Source organism: Herpailurus yagouaroundi, unplaced genomic scaffold (genome assembly GCF_014898765.1).
Source record: "Herpailurus yagouaroundi ecotype Mexico unplaced genomic scaffold, PumYag 185, whole genome shotgun sequence".
Taxonomy (NCBI): Eukaryota; Metazoa; Chordata; class Mammalia; order Carnivora; family Felidae; genus Herpailurus; species Herpailurus yagouaroundi.
The window spans coordinates 1,446,496-1,464,953 of NW_024412416.1; the positions used below are offsets into that span (position 1 = coordinate 1,446,496).

Here is an 18,458-nt window from a genome sequence, read left to right on the forward strand (position 1 = left end):
GCTCGCGGACCCCCGGCCCGGTAGCGAGCGGGGGTCCTGGGGTCCCGGGGACGCGGGCCTCCACCTGCTGCGGCCCCGGGGCGGGGGTCCCGCCTGTCACGGCGCGGGCGGGGGGCGGGGGTCCCGAGCGCCCCTCCCCCGCAGCGGTGTGTCGGGGCCTGCGGGGGGGCCGGGCAGGGGCGCCGTGTGACACCCCGGGGGCCTCGGGGTCGGTGGGGTGGGGAGGGGTGGGGCGGGGGGAGGCGGTTAGTGACCGTAGGGCCGCCGTCCGCAGCTTCCGGGGGGGAAGCGCTCCGTTCCTGCAAAATGGGCACATCTGACTTTGCCCAGCCGGCTGCCTCCACTTTTTTCCGTCGGCGTTTTACGGTGGAAGGAAGGGAGCGGGCGGGGGGCGGGGTGCCGGCGGCCAGCGTGGGACTGGAGGGGCTATTGTCTGGGCTTCGGTGACCATTTCCTGGGCGTGCGGGTCTGCCCCAGCTGCTCGCAGGCTCCCCGTCCCGCGTGGACGCCTCTCCGCACAGCAGTTAACGCTCAGGAAAGCCGTCTTCCGAAAAGCAAAGGGGAAAAAAAAAGTATCGAAAGACATAGTTGCTGTCGCAGAAGAACGCACAGCCCCGCAGCGTATAAAGAGAAAAACAGTGAAAATCCTGGACTTGTCGCTCCCAAACCAGAAACTGGAATAAAACTTGGATCTGCCCCTGGGTTTCTTATCTGCTCTGTTCCCCCTCCCCCTTACGTAGGTCATCAATCCAGTCCAGTCAACTGGGTGTTTATCATTCCCCTGTTTTTTCCACCACCTACAGGTGTGTGTTCAAGCAGTGGGTTGTCCAGATTGCTTCTTTTTAAAAAAAAAAAAAAATGTTTTAATGTTTATTTTTGAGAGGGAGACAGAGCGTGAGCGGGGGAGGGGCAGAGAGAGGGAGACACAGACTCCGAAGCAGGGTCCACACTCCGAGCTGTCAGCACAGAGCCCAACGCGCGGGGCTCGAACCCATGAACCAGGAGATCATGACCTGAGCCAAAGTCAGACGCTTAACTGACTGAGCCCCCAGGCGCCCCTCCAATAGATATTTCTTTTTTTTTTTTAATTTTTTTAAATCTTTATTTATTTTTGGGAGAGAGAGAGTGTGAGCAGGGGAGGAACAGAGAGAGAGGGAGACACAGAATCCGAAGCAGGCTCCAGGCTCCGAGCTGTCAGCACAGAGCCCGACGCTGGGCTGGAGCTCACAAACCGCGGGATCATGACCTGAGCCAAAGCTACACGCTTAATCGACTGAGCCCCCCAGGCGCCCCCAGATTGCTTTTAAGTGTTGTGAAAAGAGCGGGTGGCCATCTATCACTTCTTCGCTGTATGATACTGTGTTCATCTCGAGTAGGGTTAGGCACTTGGAAATATTTTGCACCGTGCTTTGCTATCAGCCGCCGTGTTCTTGGGAGCATTTCTTGTTTTCTGGCTCCTGGCGCACGAGCGCCAGACGTTCTCTGGAGTGAACGATGCAGGTAGCTTGCGTTAGGGAGTCTTAGGTGGTCAGGAGGAACATAGGTGTATTTTAATGGGAGATTCGCAGCCGTAGCGATTGGCCAATAGGTTTTGAACAGGTGCAGAAGAAACGAAGATTCCCGTCAAGGTGCGTGTAAGGACGCTTTTCCTTTGAAACCACACTGCGAAGTCGGGCACCATTTATTCGCTCGCTACTTTCTCAACGCAGAAGTAAATACGGTAGAAAAAAAACACTTGATTGCGTGTGAAATGAAGCACTCTGTGCCACCACGCTTTGTGTAATCTCTGGCAAATTCCTTAAACCTCCTCTTTTTCCGTAGCATACTCCTGGAAGAGAAACCTGTCTTCAGTTTATCCTCCTAGCTTTGCAGACTTCGGGTAAGGGAAGCACCTGTCAGATGGCAGAGCCTTGCTTTACGGGACAGGATTGGGACCCGGGTGCTCTTCTGTGGGCTCACACCGTGTGTGTCCTGTGGAACGTTTTTGGAGAAGGATGTGTGCTCGCTGTTAGGATAAGTTCACCACACATTTGAGTACCTTTGAGTCCCTTATCCCCGGCCCCGCGGGCACCCCAAGGTGTGCCCTCCAGAGCTGTGTGCCGCGCATCACGCCCCCGGCAGTGCGCTCAGGGGTAGGGGGCTATTCGGTTCCGGAAAATGGCGAGTGCGAGTAATAGGCGTTTATACGTAGCTTCGAGTAACTTGACTTCAAGGACCCAGTAGAGGGGGTGTGTGGTAGTTTGCCAGCATGTGTAGTTTGCAGAGAGCAGGGTGCGCTTTTTTGGTAGGGCTGTTACACCCTACCAAAAACGCATGTATCCTTAAAAGCTTTAAAAAGGCGTCCTTTTTGTGTTAAGGGCAATGTGTGTTTTCCCCCCAAACTTTCAGAAGAAATAGAAAGTTACAAAGAATAGATAACTGTTGTTAACGTTTTGGCCAGTGTACCCCCAGCCTTTTCGGTCGTGGACATTCTGGACGGTTGAAAGTGGAATCGTAAACCACACTAGACTGCCTCTCCCTTCACGACTTTCCCCAAAGACGATCTGTCTCCGCACCTCTGTTGTACACAGGATGGCACCAGTAGTCATCCGCGTGGTACCCTTGCCCCAGTGTCCGCTCTCCTGTAGTCTGGGCGCTACTCCTGTGGACGGCAGTAATTTAAATGTGTACATCAGAGGCTCGGCACCCTCTGATGACTTGCAATACACAAAATAAAATTGAAACTTTTTACTGTGGCACCTAGACCCTAGAGCAGTAATGTCCAATGGGAATATAACGGGAGCCACATAAGTAATTTAAAATTTCCTGAGAGCCGTGTTAAAAAAAGAAACAGGTGAGATATAATTTGCTAAACGCAAAATATTAGGATTTCTGTAAGTAATTAGCATAAGAAGTTATCAAGATGTTTTACTTAACTTTTTTTTAGACTGGCCTCAAAATCCGATATGTGTTTTCCACGTGACATGCAGCTGGGACTCGTGTCAGGCTCTGTCGGGACAGCGTTGCCCTGGGAGGCCGGCCCTGCCTTGTCCCCGAGCCCCGCACTGCTGTTGTCCTGGTCTGTTTGGGCTTCCTGAGCATGCAGAGCTGCTGGCGTCAAAGTTGTTGGGTTTTCCTGCCTGGCACACTCCACCGTATTGCTGCTTGGATGGCACTCCTTCAGGGATGCGCTCACAGGCCACAGCCCCTGCCCGCTGGGTCACTCTGCCGCGCTTCTCCTGGAACCTGTCCTCTGACGTGGTTTGCTTGGTTCTTGTCTTCGACCTGAGGGCAGAAGTTAGAGCCACAGGTAGTGACAGGGTTCTGCCAGGGCACATGCCATTTCCATCCTCCTGTGGTTCCTCACCTGCTGGGTGTGACTTGTTGCTTTATCTTTTTGTCACCGTCACCCTGTGGTGAAGACGCTCTTAAGAGCTGCATCTTTCTTTAGGATTCGATCTGTCTTACAGAGTCAAAGCAAGTGAACATTTTTTGTCTTTTTAGAAATATTGCCAAATCTTACTTTAAAAATGTAACTAGCATTATAATACACAGTTGGCCAAACCAGTATAAAGTTTACCAAAAAATGTGAGACAATACACGTCTTCTCCTCCATATCCTTACCAACACTTGATTTTCTTTCGTGCCTTCCCTTTTCATAAGATTCATGATGTACTTCTTTTTTTAAAAAAAAAAAATTTTTTTAACGTTTATTTATTTTTGGGACAGAGAGAGACAGAGCATGAGCGGGGGAGGGGCAGAGAGAGAGGGAGACACAGAATCGGAAACAGGCTCCAGGCTCTGAGCCATCAGCCCAGAGCCCGACGCGGGGCTCGAACTCACGGACCGCGAGATCGTGACCTGGCTGAAGTCGGACGCTTAACCGACTGCGCCACCCAGGCGCCCCTCATGATGTACTTCTTAGATTAATTATGATGATGAATGGAGTGGTGGGTATTGTTTCGTCTAATTTGTCTTTTACTCATTTGGGGTGGTGTTTTATCATTGCGATGCCTTTTTATTCTTTTATAGATTTAGGATAGCAGCGTTTTGTCACACGCTGAACATATTTTCCCTGGTTCTTCATTTCCCTTCTATTTGCTTACGGTGCTTTGTTTTTTTTTAAACTTGAGTTTTTACCTTTTAAGAAATTTTATGGCTTCTCCTTTACTTTTGTACTTAATGGATTCTCTTGTCCAGATAACTGTTTTCTTCTAGTTCTTTTGTGGTTTCATTTTCACATCTACCTCTCTCTATTCACCTGGGGCTTGTTTTGACGTAATATGTGAAGTGAAATAACCTCCCTTATGTTTCCTTGATAATTAGTTGTTTTAGCCCCGTTAACAAAAATCTTTTTCTTGTTGCCTTGAAATAAAGCTTTTATCGTATACTGAAAACATATATATATATATATACTTGGTTCTTTATAGCTTCTGTTCAATATGAAGGACTTGATACTGGCACGCATTGTTTTAGTAATTGGGCATAATAATGTATTTTTATTTTGTTGCTGTTAAGTCTCCCTCCCTTTTCCTCCCCCAGTTTTTGGCTGTTGCTTTGTCCTTGGGATTTTTAGTTGATTCCTCAGGGTCTTCACTTTTTTTGGGGGGGGGGTTGAATTTTTACGTTAAAAACGTAAAATCTATTTCTACGCTTAATGGTTTGTGTTGTGTAATAATAAAAAAATTTAATGCTGTTAAATCCTCCTTTGAGAAGGGCTTTAGCTGTGATCCTTACATCCTGACACGTGACAGACAGAAATATTTACTTACCAGTCTTCCTGGCAGGTGCTCCGTGCTGGGGGTGGGGTGAGGTGGGGGGGTGTGTGGTACTGAGGCTGCCGCCGTGAACTGTCCGGGGCCTCTGCTTTCAGAGTTCACGGTCTTTGGGAAAGCGAGGCTGTCGACAAACCAATGAATAAAGAATTTTTGGACTTTGGCAAGTACTAGGAAGGAAAGAAATTGGGTGTGCTGATAGAGATTGGAAGGTGCTAATTGGCTGTCCTGAGAACGTGTTTGTGAGGATGTCACATTTAAGCCTGATGGGGTACCAAGGTTTGCTTGGGGAGTTTTCTTTAGCTTCCCCAATCTTCCAGAACATGAAAATAATAATATAATAATAATAACGGCGGCACACTGAATGTCTCTGGCAAAATTGTCTGGTAAGAGTTGCCTCGTAAAGAAATAGTTTTGAGCCCAAAGCTTGTGCCGTGGAGAATTTGGAACTGTGACGCAGAGTTCTAAGATCCAGAAAGAGCTGGGGGAGGCTTCCAAGCACAGAGAGCCGCTGGCACAAGGAGGGCCGCAGAGCTTGACCTGATTAGGGTGTGACGGGAGGTTGGCATGACTGCAGTTTACTGAGCGGGCAGTGGGGCTGCTGGAGGCTACTTTGGGGGACTCACATTGTGTCCTAGACAGGGCTGCTTCCGCTCCCCGCCTTCCTGTCCTGTCTGCTCTCCGGGACCCGAGTCAGCCTCCTACAAGTTAGATTATCTCACCCCCTTGCTTCTCTCCTTCATGATTTCTACCGTGTTTTCAGTTTTCCTCCACTCAAGACCTTTGCATAGGCTGTGCCTTTTCGCTTAATTGTGAGTTCCTTGAAGACTCCTTCCTTAAAGGTGCCAAAAGAGGCTGGCCGTGTTTACTCATTTCACATCGGACATTTCCTCTGCAAACATTTGTGATAATTGCAATTCATTAAGTGTGTGTGATTTGTCTTATTTCGTGTCTGTTTCTTCCGCTGGAGCTGTTGTTTCCAATCTGATAGGTACCCACTTGTGGCTATTTAAATTAAGTACAATTAAGTAATAGTAAACATTCAGTTCCTCAGTCTACTAGTAACATACCAGTTGCCTAGCAGGCACACGTGGCTAGTGTGGACAGCAGAGACAGAAATTTAAGTAGCTACTGGTTGTTGAAATATGGCAAGTCCGAGTTGGCCTGTAAGTGTGAAATGGGAACTTGATTTGCAGTACAAAAAAGAAAAAGGCCACCTCAGTTTTAAAAATGATTACTTATCGAAGCAATGCCATTTTATGTGGTTTGTGTTAAGTAAAATGTATGACGGCAGTTAATTGAACTAGTTTAATGTCTTAACGTGACTCCCGGAAAGCCGAAAATTGCTGTGGTTCCTGTCACATCCCTGTTGGACAACAGAGCAGCTGACTCTGGACCCTGAGTCTCTCCAGGGGCGGGACAGTTTGTGGTGGCGTCCACAGCAGCTCGTGGTGCCCAGTGTGTAGTAGGGGTTCAGAATGTTTGATGAGTTAATAACCTTCGTATTGACTTTGAACATTACTTTATAGTCATCCGAGGATGTTACCTGCTCACCTTGTGCATTTCAAAATTGTTAGCTGTCTGTGAGTATAATTTAAAAACTTTTTTCCATGCCTGTTGTGAAAAAACAGCTTTTTTTTTGACAACTATATAAAAATTAATCTTCTTAAATAATTAGTGTGGGTCATTTATCTTTTTATCTTTTATTTTTTTCTAGCTTAGGCTGCTAAGGAGCGAGGGAACCTACAAGTCGGCCAGTCTGTTTTCCATCATTTTTCTGTGTCTAGCAGTTTCCTTCGATCGTCTGTGGTATGTTATTTGGCGCACGAAACGTTACGGTTATTCAGTCTTAAGAGTTGAGTACTGTGATTGCTTTTTCCTTTATTTATACTTTGGTCCTGATACTGTGATCCCTGTTCCTTTTTTGTTTACATTTATTGGTGACCTTGTTTATCCCGTTAGATTTAAAACAAGGCAATTTGTGGTCTTCTAGGAAGACACCTCAGCTTGTTTTGTGCTTTTCCATCCTTAATGTTCCCTTTGAGATTAGTAGTTTGCTCAAGGGGCCTTTACCAGTCCCTTGCTGCCAGGGCTCACCTTTTGTCGTTTCCCTCTAATGGACGGAAGACACACGTCAGGAGGTGGAAACTCAAATACGGGCCTCGCCTTTGTAAGCAGGGTATATTTGTCATGGAAATATTTCTTTAAGTATGCGTGTATATATTTTTCCCCCATTAGATAGTGGTTTTCAGACCATATCTTTAGTGACCCGGTCATGCTCTGAGAATGTCAAGCTGGCCCTTTTATCAGCTACTGCATAAACCCACCTGTTGGTGTCCAGGGATCATGCCAAGGATTAATTTCTGTTGTAAGAGGAATAGTTTGAGCTATTTGCAGCCCTTTAAGATACTAAGAAAGCTTTCACCCTATCCTGCTCTGTACCAGACCAAAAGTTAATCTGGGCCCTTCCTCTTTAGGGAGCGTGTTTTTAAAGTGAGATGGGACCAGGTTGTTCCGGCTTGTTATCTTCTACACTCTGGTCGGTTCGTAGGTTTGGGGAAGCTTCTGAGCTCCTCCCCCACCAAGACTATACTGTGTATCCTTTGAACACTCAGGGTTCAAAAAGTGGTATTGTCACACGCGATCAGGGAGCCTTGGAGCTTTCGCAGGCCTCTCGTTCCTATGAAGCGATACTGTTTTCAAATAATCTGGGTCATGGTGTTGCTTTCCTTTTACTTAGTTTTGCTGTTTTCTTCTACTGATTGAGAAATGGAACAAAATCCTCGTATTTTTAAACTGTGAGCCACCTAAAATGGTATTTGTCACCATGAAGTTCTTCCAAGTAGGTCCTAGAGATCTTCGAACAATCCGGCATAACTAAGTCCATATCTCTTTATTGGTTACAGATCGAGAGGGGTCCCGGTATTATTTTAGTGTATGTGATAGGTGTCTGTTTTATACAAATAATTAACTGAAGTGAAAAATTGATGTCAGAGCAAAGGTTTTTTGGTTCCTGTAACTGTGTACTAATTTTATGCTTGCCACATTTTAAGATTTAAATGTTTGCCATCTTTTTCTATAACCCTATCAAACTGTGGCCATCTAAAACGTTTTCTTTTCCAGGTTTTATGCTGTAACTCAATTTATGCACCCTTTCTGTACCTGCTCCTGTACCTCTTCTGCTTCCAGTGTTCTTTTGCAAGAGTGTCCACACAGTGGGAAGAAAACCTGAACTTGACTCGTGAAGTACTGAGCATTCACAGCAGTGAATCCTTGCAAAGGATCTTGGGACTAGGCCTCTGTGAATTGGCTCTTTCAATTTGTCCACTTAAAAGGCATAATAGATGATGCAGCTGTTTGGGCTTCTGCAGGGTATTATTCCATATTCATGTCTAGTTGCAATTATGTGCATTTTCAGTTTCATACAGACTTCTCTTTGTATTCAAAACAAGTTTGTTGGCTTTGTGTTGTAGTATATGGGTTTTCTGTGAGGAATGACGCTTGCAAGATTCTGAGCTTTGTAAACCGTACGTTTAACTTAAAAAATTGTTGTGGAAACTTACTGAAAGTATTTTTAAGAAGAACCACTTTAATTTGCCTTACTCTTTTGGTTTTTCTCATAAATCAGTTAAAATTTTTGGTACAGGTGAAAATTACACTTTACTGAACAAGTTGAATGATGCTATTCGGTCAGGTAAGGATTAGTGACAGTAATAGTTGATGGGCCAAGGAACTAAAACATAAGCAGTTCTAACTTAAGTAAAGATAGTAAAATATAGCAAACTTAGCAATGTATAGAGTCACGGTCGGTCTGTTTGTTTGTTGAAAAATCCGAGTGCTTATGTAGAGACGGTAGAGTCTCTGGAGGTAACATTAATGTGACTTCGCATTTTCCGGGGCGAACATACCTTACCTTTCGCTGCACCTCGGCGCGCCCTTGCCCCCTTAAGTGAACGAATGCTCCAGTGGGCTGCAAAGTTTGGTCTGCCTTTTTTAAAAAGGCAACCGTAATTTTAAGTATAAGGCAACTTCAATCTTCCTGAACTTTGTATGTGGACATGTCTTTGGAGCAGGTTGCCTTTCCCTTTTGTGGATGTCGGCTTGCAGTGGCTCCGTGTTGGCCGTGGCAGAGTGCTCGGGTCAGACCGCTAACCCTGCTAATACGGAAATAGCGTTTCTGCCTCCGTGTTTCCCTTCCCTTTTAAGTAGAGATGTCAGGGTTTGATGTCACCAAAATTTTTACTTTGTTGTGATGCTGAGAACATAGTATCAGTGAATTTGGTAACTTAGAAATATTTTGCAGCTAGGATTTTAGTGCTATATATTTTCCATACCTGAAATCATCGCATTTTTAAGTCCCAGAGGAAACACTGTTTTGTTCCTTTTAGCAACATTTTGCAGTGGATTTTCTGTTGCCACTTTAAAAAATTCAGGCAAAATGTGAACTCTATTGAAAAAGGAGCCTGTCTTATAAAGTGTAACTTTACCTTCATGGCTCTGTAGAAATACAACATGATTTAGACTAAAAGCATTGCATTTTAAACAGTTGGTCACCGAACTGCAAATTAAAGCTGCTTCTGTCAGGTTTTCGTTGCCGTTACGTAGAGTATTTATTTTTTTGCCCAGACAAAAGAGTAAGCAAACAGGATGTGATGGGAAAACTGAAACACGACCTCCTGTTCCTTTAAGAAACCAGCTTATCAGGGGGTTTTAGTGTGTGCGGCCGAACCTGCTAGCAAGGAAAAGTTCTTTAAGATGACGGATGTGCGCCGCCTCCAATCACAGCGACGGGCCTGGCCAGCGGGGCGGGGCGTCCCGTCCTCGGCCAGTAGCCGCGCAGGAGGAGGAGCTTGCGGCTCAGGCTTGGTTGCGGCGGAGCACAGCTTCAAGTGAAGTTAATCTGAGGGGAAGCAAACAGAAAATTGTGCAGGTTTTGTGGGTAGGATTTCTGTTCCGATCTTTTAATAACCCTTTATTTTACGCTCTTGCTCCTGTGTGCTGCTGTGTATGCTAGGTTTTGTCACTGTGGCTGTTTTCTGACGCAAACTGAACATTAAAATCAAGCAGGGAAGCAGAACAAAAGGGCTGTTTGCACAGGAAATAGGTGTTGAGGGAATCAAACTTGACTTTGTTTAATCGTGATCTTCAGTTCAGAAATTGAGTGTCACTGAGACCGTGGGGATCGAAGCCCTCTCCGGCGACAGGCTTTCTCTGGGGCTGGACGTGGGAGCAGTCGCTTGTCGGCTTTCTAAGTGACATCTTGAGGTGTGTGGTGGGTCGTTTTCCGTCAACTTGGGGTGCTGAGTGCCGGGAGAGGCACCTGCGGTGGGCGCACGTTTCTGATGTCCCAGGGACTGAAGTGCCAGCCCTTTGAGTTCCTTCTTTGCCCCCAGGGCGCCCTCTCCCCCACCGCCTTCAGGGTAGCGTAAGTTTGGAGATTTAGCGGGCTCGTGATTTTGTTTTTTAAAAGCTCATCGAGTGCATTCCGTGTAGAACGAGGTAAAACTGCCTTCTCCTTCATTCAAACTTCCTTTCTTTGAAGGGTAGAGGTAAGAAACGCCCTTTTGAAACAGGAAATGGATGCGTTTATAGTTTCGAAGGCTATCGTAGGCGATCAAAACTTTGTGAAAAGTATCCGCGAGTCTGTTGACGCTTTTTTACTGGTAAATAACTACAGTGGTTTGGGTACCGGAGTGTTTTCTTTACCTTGCTGCCCTTTGATCTAGAAATCGGGGAGTAAAAGTGAATTTGAATAATCGCCGGCCGAGTGCCGAGCCGAGCCGAGCGAGCCGAGCCGGCTCAGCGTTGCGGCCAGTGTAATTGCGTTTGCAGTACATTGCTGCACCTTCAGTTCATGCAGAGCTTTTTTAATCAGTGCTTGCCTGTTCTGGCATTGCTTAAACCGTCCCAGAACAACGGTGGTAACATCAGAACAAGTCACCCACAACACCCGTAAGAGCGTTGTGTGGTGCTGTTAATTTTTCCCTCTTCTGCACTTCACCAGGTCTTGTGTTTTCCCCACGATGGTCAGTTAGTGCGGCTGTACATTCTCTTTCACGAAACCGTATCATGCGTTAAAATTATTTTAACTTTAGCGTTCTTCTGGGTTAGTGGCACCTTAATTTACCTAGTCTTTTGCCTGTACCACATGCAGACCGTTCCTACTTTTTCGCCGTTTTGAACAGTGTTGCATTAAACAGACTTCTGTTGGTGCGTTTCAAAAGATTTCCTCTTTCCCCGTTCCACCCCAGATTATTTTTCCTTTTGGAAGAATCCCCAGCGGGTTTACGTAGCTGGAAGGATGCGAACACTTCAGTGGCCAAATTGCTTTCTACGCACGTGATGCCAGTTCATGCCGCCACCGGCAGGATGTGCCTCACGATGTCTCTCTCCAATGGGAAATGCCCCTTAAACGCTCTGTTAGGGTGCCCCTCTGAAGCGCTCTGGTTTGCTGATTAGCTTTTGCCTAAACCGATAACCTACCTTAAGTCCCATTTTCCAAGTTGTAGATGAATCTGAATCCGTTTCCTGGACGTTGAAATGAGCTGAAGAAAACCGGGCACATTTTTTCCTGCGTAAGTGAACAATTGCACCGTCGTGGGCTGTCGTACTTATCGTACGTGTCGCTGCCAGGAAGTGCCGGGCTGCCGTTGAGACAGGTTTTGCAGTGGGCGCTCTGTCCCCTACGCGCACGCACAAGAGGTGCTCTCCCCCCGGGAGCTGTGCGCAGACGTTGTGGAGGGGCTGCTGGGGGGCCGCCCACACCCCTGCCTCTGCGCAGGTGCGGACCGCCTTTGTCGCTGCCTGTGCGCCTCCGGGTTGTCGGTGGGCAGAGAAACGGGGTCGGCGCGTGTCCATCTGCAGCCTGAGGTGGCATGTGAGCGCCTTTCCGGTGTCTCGTAGCTTTTGGGGTCGATGCCGGGACTGTGCGCACGCAGCCGTTCTCGACCCCGGTCCCGTCTGTCTTCGGGGGCCCTCTTTGTTGGGCACCAACTGCCGACCTCGTGCCCCGGGCAGCTCGTGTGCAGCGGGGAGGCCGTAACTGTTGGGGTGATGAGCTTGCTAACCGATGTTCTGGGTTAAAGTGAAAAAGTTGTTCGACAGCAAAACTCAAGACAGTTAAAAACACTGAGTTAATTGATAGATGGGAGGCAGGCCGTCACTCCCTGACGCAACAGTAGTTGACCATGTATAGTCTTAGTCTAGTTCAGCTGCAATTTAAACAATTTAACTCATTTTCTGTGAGTTTCTGTTATTGTTGCCAATAACATCGCCTCTGCAACTTCCAGAGCTAGTCTGATGTCGCTGTGTTGGTCATCGTGTTTCTTTCGGGGGAAAAGTTTTTTTAATGTGTCATTTTGTTTGTTACGGGTAAAGAGTTTTCAGTTTTCCAGACACTTGGGTTTCCCTAACAGTTGAGTAAAAGAAAACTTCAGTCATCGGTTTTAATTAGTGAAAGAATTACCATGAAATGCATTTTTCTACGCATTTAAATTTTGTGGACGTGTCAGAGTTTACACAGATAAATACCTCATGCGTAGAACCACTTGTTTGGGCTTCCCTTGAATATTTAAAATTTGTGTTAGTGCTTAAATACTTAGATCACAGGTATTTTTTTCTTGGTCTGAAACCAATATACTAAAAGTCTGCCCCTCCCTGGTTGTGTCAGGCCGAGGCCAGTACGGTAGATGCGTGGCAGAGAGGCAGATGATCATGGTTGTATTGGTTTCATTCACAGGTAGAAGCCAGTTTTCTGGAGGGAGAAGAAAACTTTATAGGATCTAATGTTGAGGCAAGATAAGAATAGTGATAGCTCCATTTTATTCCTTAACAGTTGGGGAAGAAAGTGATCTAAAGGGGTTAATAACTGCATTCAAAGTTTCTATTGTTAGTCTCCATTCAGGGGGAATGCAGCATTTTTTTTCCGTCTGCTGACATAAGGAAACAATGTTAATAGGCAGTAAGTTGGTAAAACTTGAAAGAACCTAGAACCAGTGGCTTAGTACCCATCTACAAGGCCTCCCTGTTCTGTGTGATAGGGGGACTTGGCAGTTTTGCAGCGTTTTCCTGTATGGCTTTTTTATAAAAAATGGGTCAATGTTTTAGGAAGTAATTGTTTCTTGATAACTTTGCAGGAAGTGCTTATTAACTGATGTATCTGTGAACCTGTTGGACTAAATCTGAATTTTTGTGTTTGGATGTCATTAGAAAAAATGAACTTGAAACTTTTTGGTAAAAAGGAGCAGATCTGTCTTTCTTTATACTTTTTATATTTTGTCCCTGATATAAGCACCTTCCTCCCCCACCAGTGGATTTTTGTGGAGTGTGTATTTAATTACTCAATAAAATTTAGCACCATTAACAACTTTTTCCTTCTTGAAACTCTTCCCATGAGTTTAGTGATATTGCCTTAGCTTCTGTTTGCGATCTCTGCCTTTTGCAAATGTTTCTTCTTTATAGCCATTAAATACTCAAATTTAATAGGATTCTGACCTTAACATTCTTCCCAGGCTATACTTCTTGGGTGACCTCCAGGACCATAGCTTCAGTTAACCGCCTGTACTGTATATAGTAACGGTCCCAAGATCTGTATCTCAAATCCAGATTTTTTGGTTGCACTTGAAACCCGTATTCATCTGGCTCACAAATGTGTCTTCCAAAACTAGATGAAACTCGGCAAGCCTACAGTTGAGCTGCTTTCTGCTTTTTGTAGCTCTCCCAGCAGTATCTTACAACCCTCCCTTCCCCCCTGTCCCAGAGGGTGGATGGTATGCAAAAAAGCTGGGTTTTGTTTTGATTCTTCCTTCTCCTTCACCCCCAGTGAGCCCTGACTTCCTATCAGTTTTATACATTTATTTATTCTTAAAGATTTTTTTTTAAGTAATCTCTACGCCCGTCATGGGGCTCCAACTCGGGACTCAGAGATCTAGAGAGGCTGGCTCCTCAGGGGAGCCAGCCGGGTGCCCCTCCTATCAGTTTGAAATCCGTTGTATTTCAGTCCGCCCACGGTTTCTCTTCACTGTCTTTGCTCAGGCCACGCGGAGAAGGCTTCTCATTTACATCGCTAAAGGCGGCTCTTCCCTAATCTTCATCCAGTTCGGGCTCTGCTGTACATTCTTCCCCGTTTTCTCCTCTCAGAATTCTTTAGTGGTCCTCCTAGCTCTTTGAACTTCGTGAACTGCCTCCGGTGAACAATAACACCGGTTGATTCTGCGCTCAGCATTCTCTGAGGTAGTCCCCAAAAAACTCGGAGACGTGGCGTTACCTTCATTCAACACGTGAGACAGTTTGCAAAGGCTAACCTGTATTTGTCCCAGGTTGACTCTGCTGGTGGGCGGCTGGCACACTTTGAACTCCGGTCTGCCAGACCAGAGTCCTTTCTCTCAACCGCCAAGCCTTCCCAAGCCGGCCCCTGCTTCTCCATCCCCTTCTTTCCCAGCCGCTTCATTTTGTGCTCTAACCAACGACTTGGAGTTCCCCCTTCCAGGGCATCTCAAAACCAGTTGCCTGAGTCTAAAAGTGCTTTAAGGGTTTTCAAAAAAACATTTTTGACAATTTTTTTGAACACTCCACAAAAGATATGACACTTTAGCATCCCCAGGATAGAAGAAGATAAAAGAACGAGGCATACGAAAGATACAGGTAGTTTTCCAAAAGCAGCTGGTTTTGAATTTCAAAGCCATTGAAATCCTCCCATGTAATAAAAGCTTGGGACCAAGCTGTGTCAGAGGAAGATGAGGCCCAGTGCAACAGCACCTTATCCGAGCTGTTGGGAACGCTAACGACCTCCTTAAATCGCTGTCGATGTAGACCTTGTTCATTTCCGCAACCCGGTGAAGGAAGCATCCACTTGTGAACACAGGTCCAGTAAGCCACCGACTAGTAGGTGTCGCATCCGATGTTACGGCCTCAAAAAAGTTAAATACTGCAGCTAATTTGGCCTAGAAAGAGAATTGAGGTAAACTGAGACCTAGTTGATTTCGAATCATTTTCATTTCAAATATTTTCCTTCATTCTATTTATCTCTACCACCCCCTCCAACATGTTTTAAGGCAAGAGGACTTTTATTCAATTTAAAAAAAAAGTGCCTTTTCATCTGTAGCTTTGAAAGCAACCTGGTGTTGAAAGAAAAAGGTCAAATGGGTAGGACTTTAGAAATGTAGGTAAATACTCCGTTTCTGAACGGATCGAATCTCTAACTGTAGTTGGGGCTTGATGTAATTATAAACTTTTAATTAAAATTCATAGTTGTCCATTATAAAAGCAGAAGTTTTTGTGGGTTGTTTTGTGTTGTGTTGTTTTTACCATTAAGATATTTTAGAGGCAGGAAATTCCATACTACTCTCAGAAGTTTTAATTTGCCATATTTTAGTATCCAAAATAATCTTTTGCTGTTTTGTTAAATAATAAACATGCAAGCTAATAGTTTACTTAATAGATTTTAAGTGTTACCTATTGTAACGATTAAATAATAACATATTTGAAAACGTAGAACTTAGTTTTGATGAATAGAATACATAACAATTTTTCTTAATTTTTTAGGTAATTGCTTAAAATGTATAATATGTATCTCTTTTGTGAATTTTTTTAACCTTTTGTTGTAGAGAGAGGGAGAGAGAGAGAGAGAGAGAGAGAGAGAGAAACACAGTGCGAATGGGGGAGGGGCAGAGAGAGAGAGGGAGACAGAATCCAAAGCAGGCTCCAGGCTCCAAACTGTCAGCACAGAGCCTGATGCGGGGCTCCAAATCACAAACTGCAAGGTCGTGACCTGAGCCGAAGTTAGATGCTTAACCGACTGAGCCACACAGGCGCCCTTGATGTATCTCTTTTCTCAATGAATATCAAATCTCAGTCGCTATGCAACTTTATGAAATAGAATCATTTTGAGTGGGAAAAATTATTCTTGACAGATTATTTAATTGCCTAAAATAATAGCTTCACTAAGCAAATTCTTGCCAAGCTGTGTATACTGAGGCTAGTGTCTGAGAGGGACAGAGAGAGGGAGAGAGAGAGAATACCAAGCAGGCTGTCAGTGCAGAGTCGGATGTGGGGCTCGAACTAAGGAACAGTGAGATCACAGCCCGAACCTAAACCAAGAGTCCAGTGCTTAACCGACTGAGCCCCCTCCCCCACCTTTTTATTTATTTTTTTGTTCATTTATTTACTTATTTTATTTTGAATGTAGAGCAAAAGCTTTCTTCTCTAATCTGAAAAGGAACAACGCTGAACTGGTAAAGCAGAGAGGAACAGAGACTCTTAGATGACTTCCACCAAAGGTTTCCTGGTTCAGCGGGTATAATTTCCTGTTTGTCCAGTGAGCTCCACCTTCCTGGGTTCTTGGGGTAGTGCAGAGGTGTGGACAGCACTCTGGTTGTTGGGTTGGTGCAGCTGAGCTGCCGTGAGGTAGTGAAGGCTTCTGCGCAGAGAAGTGGTGACAGCAGTGGCGGGTGGGGGGGGAGGGGTCGGAAAAATCACATCTCCTTTCCAACAGGTTATCAGACACATCAGCTTTTTCCTTTAAGGAGGTAATTTTTTTAATGTTTGTTTATTTATTTTGAGACAAAGAGAGCAGGGGAGGGGCAGGGGTGGAGAAAGGAGAGAGAATCCCAAGCAGGCTCCACGCTGTCAGCACAGAGCCTGACTTGGGGTGCGATCTCACAAACCGCGAGATCATGACCTGAGCCGATATCAAGAGTCAGATGCTTAACTGACTGAGCCACCCAGGCGCCCTGAAGATTTAATGTTTTTAGAGGAATTTTCAGTTCCTAGCCAAATTAAGGTACAGATACTTCTTATATACCTGCTGTGTCCTCACATAGCCATGTCCTCCGCGTCCCCCCCCCCCCCCCAACCAATATCTCCCCAGAGTGGTACATTTGTTACAGTTGATGAATCCAGGGGCGCCTGGGTGGCTCAGTTGGTTGAGCGTCTGCCTTTGACTTAGGTTGTGATCTCACACCTCGTGAGTTCGAGCCCCACGTCGGGCTCTGTGCTGACAGCTCAGAGCCTGGAGCTCGTTTGGGATTCTGTGTCTCCCTCTCTCTGCCCCTAACCCCCTCACATTCTGTCTCTGTCTCCCTCAAAACTAAATAAACATTAAAAAAAAAAATTTAAGCAACTGATGAATCTACATTGATGCGTCATAACCACCCAAAGCCCATCAGGCTTCAGTCTTGGTAGTGTACATTCTGCAGGTTTGGGCAAACATGATGAGATGTGTGTATGTTAGTATACAGAGTATTTCACTGCCTTAAATATCTTCTGTAGTCCTTCTGTTCATCCATACCCTCTCCTCCTCAGCCCCTGACAACCACTGATCTTTTTATGATCTCCACAAATTTGCCTTTTTTAAGATGTCATATAGTTGAAATCACACAGTATGTAGTATTTTCAGATTGTTTTTTTTCACTTAGTCATAGGCATTTCGGTTTACCCCATGTCTTTGCATGGCTTGATAGCTCATTTCTTTTTAGCCCTGAATAATATTCCATCGTGTGGATGGACCGCAGTTTATGAACCCATTTACCTACATCTTAGTTGCTTCAGAGTTTTAACAGCTGGAATAAAGCTGCCGTAAAACTCCCATGTTCACCTTTGGTTAAATACAAAGACTGTTGTTGCTGGATTGTAAAGTAAGTAGTTAGTATTGTAAGAAACCACTGTACTATCTTCCAAAGTGGCTGTATCGTTTTGCATTGCCATCAGTGAGGGTTGAGAGTTCTGGTTGCTCCACATCCTTGCCGGCATTTTGTGTTGTCAGTGTTCCAGATTTTTGCCATTCTCATGGGTGTGTAGGGCTGTCTCATTGTATTTGTATTTCCCTGATGTATGACGTGAAATGTCTTTTTATACGCTTTCTTGCCGTGTCTTTGGTGAGCTGTCTGTTAAGGTCTTTGGCCCACTTTTCAGGGTTTTGTATAATTAAAAAAAAATTTTTTTTAAAATGCTTATTTATTTTTGATAGAGAGAGAGAGAGAGAGAGAGACAGAGAGAGAGAGACAGAGACAGAGCACGAGCAGGGGAGGGGCAGAGAGAGAGGGAGACACAGAATCTGAAACAGGCTCCAGGCTCTGAGCTGTCAGCACAGACCCTGACGCAGGGCTCGAACTCACAGACCGTGAGATCATGACCTGCGCCGAAGTCAGACGCTCAACTGACTGAGCCACCCGGGTGCCCCAAGTTTTGTATAATTTGAATCAGTTCTTTATCAGATGTGTCTTTTGTAAATATTTTCTTACAGTCTGTGGCTTGTCTACTCATTCTCTGGACATTGTCTTTCTCGGAGTAGGAGTTTTTAATTTTAATGATGTCCATCTTACCGATTGTCTCTTCATGGATCGTGGCCTTGGTGTTGCATCTAAAAAGTAATTGCCATTCCCAAGGTCAACTTGATTTTCTCCTTTGTTATCTTCTAGGAGTTTTATAGTTTTGGGTTTTATGTGTAGATCTGTGATGCATTTTGTATTTGTTTTAAGGAAGGGTTGTAAAGTGTGTGTCTAGATTCTTTTTTTTTGCATGTGGAAGTCTAGTTATTCCAGGATCATCTGTTGAAAAGACCGTCTTTGCTTCATTGTATTGCCTTCGCTCCTTTGTTAAAAGATCAGTTGGCTATATTTATATGCACCTTTGCTGGGTTCTCTGTTCTGTTCTAGTGATCTATTTATTTGTTCTTTGACTAATACGACATGTCTTGATTACCGTAAC

The 18,458-nt window shown here is 45.2% G+C and overlaps 1 protein-coding gene across 2 annotated transcripts in view; it reads left to right on the forward strand.

The window, feature by feature from the left end:
- Positions 1-6,468: 6,468 nt before the first annotated feature.
- The window catches only part of ZFAND6 (zinc finger AN1-type containing 6), a 69,567-nt gene continuing 57,577 nt past the window's right edge, over positions 6,469-18,458 (forward strand). The window contains exon 1 of one of the 2 annotated variants that reach the window (XM_040493461.1): positions 6,469-6,563. The gene's annotated coding sequence lies outside the window, so the exon portion shown is untranslated. Of the gene's footprint in view, positions 6,564-9,593; positions 9,694-18,458 lie in introns of those variants that run through there. The other variant, XM_040493458.1, reaches the window with a different exon arrangement.